The 7,500-nt window shown below is 42.5% G+C and overlaps 1 protein-coding gene across 2 annotated transcripts in view; it reads right to left on the reverse strand.

Annotated features, from left to right (window-relative positions):
• LOC143295300 (orexin/Hypocretin receptor type 1-like) overlaps window positions 1-7,500 on the reverse strand; it is a 247,922-nt gene that overhangs the window by 227,681 nt on the left and 12,741 nt on the right. For both annotated transcript variants that reach the window (XM_076606923.1, XM_076606924.1), the window contains exon 2: window positions 5,381-5,752. The gene's annotated coding sequence lies outside the window, so the exon portion shown is untranslated. The remainder of the gene's footprint in view (window positions 1-5,380; window positions 5,753-7,500) is intronic.

The following is a 7,500-nucleotide window of genomic DNA, read 5'->3' on the forward strand; positions in this document are numbered from 1 at the left end:
CAAGGCAATCAATGCTCGGGTGTAGGGTTGAATGAGTTAAACCTCTACTCATATTCCAAGTTGGAATCGATTGGAGATCAGATATAAAATAAAAATGCATTGTCTTCTGTCTGGTTTCCTTCGAGTCAAATAACTTGATACCCCTTAAAACCACCATCCTACGCTTGAATGATGTTTAAAGGCAGTTTCCCAACGCAGTATAACTTGTAAAGAAATCGGAGCTGTGTATGCATTATCAGCAAAGCTTCTGTGGTGATGACAGCAGGGTTCGAATTTAGCGGGTGCCCGGGTGCACATGCTACGAAAGGTTGGCTCGGGCACGCAAATTTTCTGTCGAGAGTTCCCAGTTGGCACTAAAAAACTGATAGAGACGAAAGAAAATCAATTAATTAAAAGACACACCAAGAAAGCAAGCTCGAATGCGGGCGACCGAAATGTAAAGTGTCGACTACTGCAGCTCGCTTCGCGGAGCAGTACCTTTGCGCGTACACGATCGGATGTTGACATTCATGGCGCGTTAGCGATGAATGATGTTTCCCATCTTCAATGTTAAAAGAAAGGCTCCCGAAACAGACACAAAAAGTCAGGATGACAAAAAGAATAAACAGTAGGAGTACAAATCAAAGCGCCAGCGCGTGTACAATGAACCCAATCAGAAAGACTTTCCTTGGCATACCGTTGAAAAATGAAGGAAGATTTTATTTCATACTATTATGCTGGCACCCACACCCACAACTGGGCACTCAAATGTTTTGTCCACAGTGCCCGACTGGCACTAAAAAAGAAAAACAATAGTTAAATTCGAACCCTGTGAGACACGTCGGTAGAGTGTCTAAATAGCATAGAAACTGATTGGACTTGTCAAGGTCTCTCGCGTGAGATAAGAGCACTTTTCGTTTAACTGTCCTTACACTGTCAAGAACCAGCTGACAGATTTTCAACAGGTTGGAAATGTAGTGTGGAAGTTCAAACGCAGTGGTGTTTATAGATGTATAGCGGATCCCGGAAAAGTGCGAGAAACACTACAAAGAAGGTTGAAATTCCATCCATGTTCATTATGGTCGTACGGAATAAAGACCTTGGACAGGTTCTGTGTCGTCAAATAAAGAAATTAATGACTTTTCAAACGGCAAGGTGACATCGTGCGATGCAATGGCTGACACAGATTGCATTCAATATTTCAGTAGCAAAATCAGCGACACAAATTGTTCCTGAGCATAATATTGTCAAAGATAGCCCTTTTTTTATTGCTTCGTTTCTGTTGTTTGACGAAGGCAGTTTACGCGAAAATTTCACATTTCATCCATCAATGCTTGTCTATCAATTACCGACATCATGTTCATTTTAAACAATACTTCAATGTTTCACCTGCAAAACATCAAGAATAGAATAGAATATGTTTTTATTACCAAGTGTACCGGGATCGCAAGGAATATTGGGGGTTGCGGGGGGGGGGGGGGGGGGGGGGATAGAACATAACAAGATACGAACATAAATCGAAAATTATACACAAACACAGATACGGTAGAAATTAGGATACATACAAGTGCATATCAACATAAAAATTTGTGCATACTCACACATGCACGCACTGCACACACACACACACACACACACACACACACATACACACACAGAGATACGCGCGCACGCACGCACGCACGCACACACATACACAAACTCTCTCTCTCTCTCTCTCACACACACACACACACACACACACACACACACACACACACACACACACACACGTTTGAACAGAAGCTGCATATTACATGTGGGTGGGGCTGATGACTAGATCTTCAGAAAGATGGTTGTTGATTGCACAATTCTATCTATCAAACTGGATTTGTTCGAGAGACAGGGGCGATGGTGCCAGCCACCGTTGCGAAGTGGTCAGCATCGTGGACTGAAAATCGGGAAGTGCGGGTTCGAATCCCACCAGATTATTTTTTTCCAGGCCTGTGCCTAGTTCCTACCCAGAGTTAAATATGCTATGGGCTCTAGTAAAGAGACTGCTACCACAGTTTCGAGGGTCACCCACTCTACCGAAGTGTCTTTGGAAGAGCAGCTCATATTTGCTGCAGGTATTTGTACCTCTTAAAAGCTGACGCCACGATGTACAGTGAAAGGAAACGCTGAGTATGGAGCACAGCGCTGTCAAGTGTTCACACAAAACAGCATCTTTATCATCCGCATCATCATTCATTATCATAAAGTAAGCTTAACTCTGGGCACGATCAATCAAAGATATACTGAGGCATGTGAATGACTAAATAGAAATAATTGAATTATCAATCAAAAAAAGAAACGCACGAACCAACCACCCAACCAGCAAATGAATTAATCGAAATATGAAAAACAGCAATGAAAAAACACGATTTAGAAGATTTCACACGTTATGCAATAACTGTGGTGCTGTTGGGTTTTTTTGTTGGTTTTTTTTTTACGCTCATATCGATATTTATTATAAAGACTGATCTATTTGAATTTATTCCTTCTGACAGAGAGTGGTCGAGGCAAGAAATAAGATGAATCATGAGAGTTTGGAACATTAAAACCGATGACGCTGGTATTAATTTTACAAATACATACGTATCCAATATAATCCAGCGCGCACGCACACACACACACACACACACACACTTCTCTCAACATATTTTAAAAACTTTCTCAACACAAAACCAACTGCGTAAATGTCTTATATACCCCGACGTTATACACAGAGACTTTTATGTAGTCACCAAACTGTCCCATATGTAATCACTTGTCAGACAATGAAATATATTATTTAGAAATGGAACGTTTGATCTGTTAACGTTAATGTCTTTCATCCTGTAAGTCATTACTCGTAACTAATGATTCTTCACAGCGTTGAAATCACTTGTTATGGCCACAAATCACGAAAGTAAATCTTTAGACGGTAAATCAAAAGCAAGCAAGCGCGTGCGCGTGCGCGCGCGCGCGCACACACACACACACACACACACACACACAGGGAGAGAGGGGGGGGGGACAGACAGAGAGAGACACACACACAGAGACGGGCAGACAGACATGACTGTACAGATAGATGCAATACAGAGAGAGAGAGGGGAGAGACAGACAGACAGACAGACAGAGACAGAGAGAGAAGGGGGTACAGAGAAAGAGACAGAAACAGAAAACAAGAGAGAGGTTGAAAGACATAATTATTCGAACACGCAATGCTCATCATTTAACGCTTGGTCCATTTGTCGAAGTAACAATTTCTAGTCCTAATTAAAATCAAAACGACAGTCACAAAATCAGCACCAGTGACTTATGCAGCAGCACGCCCTTCCAACAGAAGTTTATCGGCGTCTGGCCTTCTTGCGCCTCAAGGCAGTCAGAAAAAAGAATACTAATCAAATAGATCATTAGATGTAACTGATTTTTTTTTTACATATACATGTGAAGAATAAAACTGTAAATGATGTTAATCAAATAAATCATTTGACGTAACTGGTTTTTTTGTGTTTTGTTTTTGTTTTTTTTTTTTTTTTGTTTTTGTTTTTTGACATATACATGTGAAGAATAAAACTGTAAATAATGCTAATCAAACAGATCATTAGATGTATTTTTTTTAAATATAATATATTATTATTATTTATTAATATTAATGATATAATATATACAAGTGAAGGATAAAAATCAGAAAATTGCCGAGGTGATTCGATTAAATATGCTCAAGGTGGTGTTTCCAGGAACGGTTTAGCCGCAAACCATATTCATTTTCTGATGTTAATTCTGTATAACGCCATCCAAAGGCATGGTGATCACGCAGACAAGTAATGGAGGTTCTCGCCTTGACGTTTCAAACAAGCACTCCCCTCTAGCAATCTCTTTCTGTCTCTGTCTCCCTGTCAGTCTCTGCATGTCTCTTTCTCTCTCTGTGTGTGTGTGTGTGTGTGTGTGTGTGTGTGTGTTTTCATGAGGGTGGGCTTGACAGATTAGATCTCTCTCTCTCTCTCTCTCTCTCTCTCTCTCTCTCTCTCTTTCAGAATGGAAAAACAGGCCATGTCTAAATCTCAACCATTGTGTAAAAGCGTTTTTGAGTTTTGAATTATGAGCTCTCTCAATCTCTGTGCGTGCAAGCATGCGCCTCCGTGTGTTCCCGTCCGTATCCGCGTCCGTGTGTGTGTGTGCCTGTTTGCACGCGCGTTTTATTCAGTTTAATCTCTTCATAGAAGTGAATAATAAAAAAAAGTACAACTGGGTGAGAAGAAAATCAATTCTAAATGATAAGAACAACAATAACAAATATTATAGGAGAGAGAGAGAGAGAGAGAGAGAGAGAGAGAGAGAGAGAGAGAGAGAGAAGAAGAAGAAGAAGAAGAAGAAAACTAAAAGCAAATATTCAACCGGGTTATAAAGAAAGATTTCATCGGATGTTTTAGCAATTATAGGAAATTACTAACATCTTCAAAGATCTTTCTGAAAAGCTTGGAGGGGAGGTGTGTGCGGGGGGGAGCTTTAAATCCTCACATTTAAAAAGGCAATGCATATTTGAAAGGCCTCGCTGTGGCATGTGATGTGTTTGCTGAGTTAAGTTTCATTAAATGCGTTTAGTTTCAATCCTTAAGTGTATGTATAGGGGGGTAGGGGTGGGGCTGTGGATGTGAGAGAGAGAGACAGAGACAGGCAGAGACAGGGACATAGAGAGACAGAGACAGATGAGATGGTTGCTTTTTGGCGCTGACAATTGCTAAGACGAAAGCTGCTTACTTGTTTTCTTTCATTGCTAAAAAGAATGCAGACAAAAAACTGGCTGAATCGGCCTTTCCTTTATCGGGACATTTCCTTTGTTGACCCAGCGCCGCGGATTGCTAGCAAGTCGCTCGCAAAAACAAGCAGCAACAATAAGAACACCAACAAGAAAAACACATACAGACATAAAAAAATGGGAGGAACAGATAGAAACAGTGAGGCAGAGAGGTAAGAGAAAGAGGCAGGGGTGGGCGGGGAAGGAGAGATGATACAGGTAAGAGATAAAGAGAGGAGAGGGTTGAAAAGGAAAATGCTGCCCGCCCCCGCGTGCGCGCGCTCGCACGCACACACACACACACACACACACACGCGCGCGCGCGCGCGCGCTTAGTACACAGTAAACAAGAGAGAAAAAAAGGGGGTGGGGGAGAGGAGAGCGAAAGAGAGACTGACAGACAGACAGAGACAGAGAGACACTGAGACAGAGTGAGACAGAGACCGAGACGGAGACAGATACAGAGACAGAGACAAAGAGAGTAAGAGAGAAACAGAGACAGCGACAGCGTCATAGAATTATACATACATACATACATACATACATACGTACATACATACATACATTACATGCATACATACATACATACATACATACCAGCACGAACCACGTTCAGTTTTTCGTCGATGTCCTCTGCCGCCACAGCGCCGCATGAGATGGGATTCACCACACAGCAGACACCAAGTCAGTCTTTCACAAGCCACTGACACCAACCAACCATCCGTCCGTCCAGAACAAAGGAATCTTCTTTTTTTTATGCGAGGAATGCACTTCTCTGGGTCTGTCTACCACCAGGACACGTCACACTTCGCTGTAGGGTTCTTGTCACTGATGGTCTCCTCCACAGCTCGTCATAGCATGGTACCACACTGGCTTTGCAAGAACCGTCCCCTCTTCTCGCTTCCCTCCTGCTTGATTGGGGCGGCACTTTCTGTTGGTGTCGCGTTGTTGGATGCAGATGTTGAAGCCCTGGAGAAAACAAAAATAAATAAATAAATAAAATAAAACAAACTGGAAACATGTGGCGCGGTGCACATGGACAGACAGACAGGGACGCCAAGGGGAAAAAGTGACGGGAAGTTTCAGTTTCAGTTTCGGTCTCCAGAAGGAGCCAGTTGCTTTGCTTGGTTCTAACTTTTTGACTGTTACACGTGACTAAAATGCCCACGTTGACCAAACTAAGCCATTGGTCAGTTCCGTACTACACACAGTTTGTAGCGGGTTACGACCATACTAGGCTCTTCCGTCAGAGCAATGCAACTGGCTCCAGATCTGGTAGTGATTGACATTTGAGTATTAATAACGACATAACTTCTTCAGACAATATTGACGTTTCAGTTTCAATTTTTTCAAGGAGGCGATACTGCGTTCCAACAAATCCACATACGCTACACAACATCTGCTAGACAGATGTCTGACCAGCAGCGTGACCCAACTTAGTCAAGCCTTGAGTGCATGCATATATATTTGTTTACCTATCAGAGTGGATTTTTGCTACAAGGCAACACTCTCATTGCCATGGGTTCTTTTTTGGTGCGCCAAGTGCGTACTACACACGAGACCTCGGTTTATCGTCTTATACGAATGACCAAAGGCTCAGTTTTATTTTCCAGTCATACTTGGGAGAAAGGGCAAGAGCGGATTTCAAACCCCGACTCTCACGGACTCTGTTTTAGCAGATGGGCGTCTTAACCATTCTGCCACCTTCCTCCTTCGAAAAAGGGGACCGAATAACGGCAATAAAAAAAATGGAAGAGAGTGCGGGGGATGTGGGTGGGGGGATGCCACGCGGACGTGGTACGTGCATGAATACACTTACGCACACAATTACTCCGAGAATACACACATACAGACGTACGTGTGCACGTACATAAACGCACAAAACTGCGCTAAAAGGTCCACCCCTGCGCTCTTCTTCCATGTTGTGACCCTTATCGGGCGCTGCTTATTTTTAGACGCTTATCTTTCCAGTACAGTGACCGTGAGTGCCTACGTTCGAATCCCTCTCTCTCGCCCTTTCTCCAAAGTGTGGTTGGTAAATCAAACCGAGCGTCTAGTCATTCGGATGAATCGATAAACCGAGGTCCCGTGTGCAGCACGCATTTAGCACACTGGAAAAAAGAACCCATGGCAACGTAAGTGTTGTCCTCTGGCAAAATTCTGTAGAAAAAATATAGGAACACCTGCATGCACTCCAGGCCTGACTGGTGCACTGGGTTATGCTGCTGGTGGGGCATCTGCCTTGCAGATGTGATGCAGCTTCTATGGATTTGTCTGAATGCAGTGACGCCCCTTTGAGAAAATGGAATTGAAACGTTAATGTTGTCTGAATATACGTTTTTACAGTATGCGAGCTTTTTCTAAAGGACTACTTGATTAAATTACTTTCGATGGGTTTCTACCCTAAAATTCAAACTGATTCCAGTTACCGTCTGTAAATGGGGTCAACTGCCCTTACGCCAAACTATCAGCTTAAATTTTTTGTTTGTTTGTTTTTTTGTTTGTTTTTGGTACAGCTATTTGATAATGGACGATTTGTTTACCTGTACTTGTTTTCCTCCGCTACCATGTTTTCCATTCATAAATAAGTAGATCGATATTTTATTTCAGTTAGGTATCAGAGCAGCTCCGACAGTCTGATCAGATAACGCTGGCTCTGACTGTGTGTTTTGGGTTGGGTTTTTTTTTCATTTATTTAATTGTACTTGATTAACATG

This window comes from Babylonia areolata, chromosome 20 (assembly GCF_041734735.1).
Source record: "Babylonia areolata isolate BAREFJ2019XMU chromosome 20, ASM4173473v1, whole genome shotgun sequence".
Lineage (NCBI taxonomy): Eukaryota > Metazoa > Mollusca > Gastropoda > Neogastropoda > Buccinidae > Babylonia > Babylonia areolata.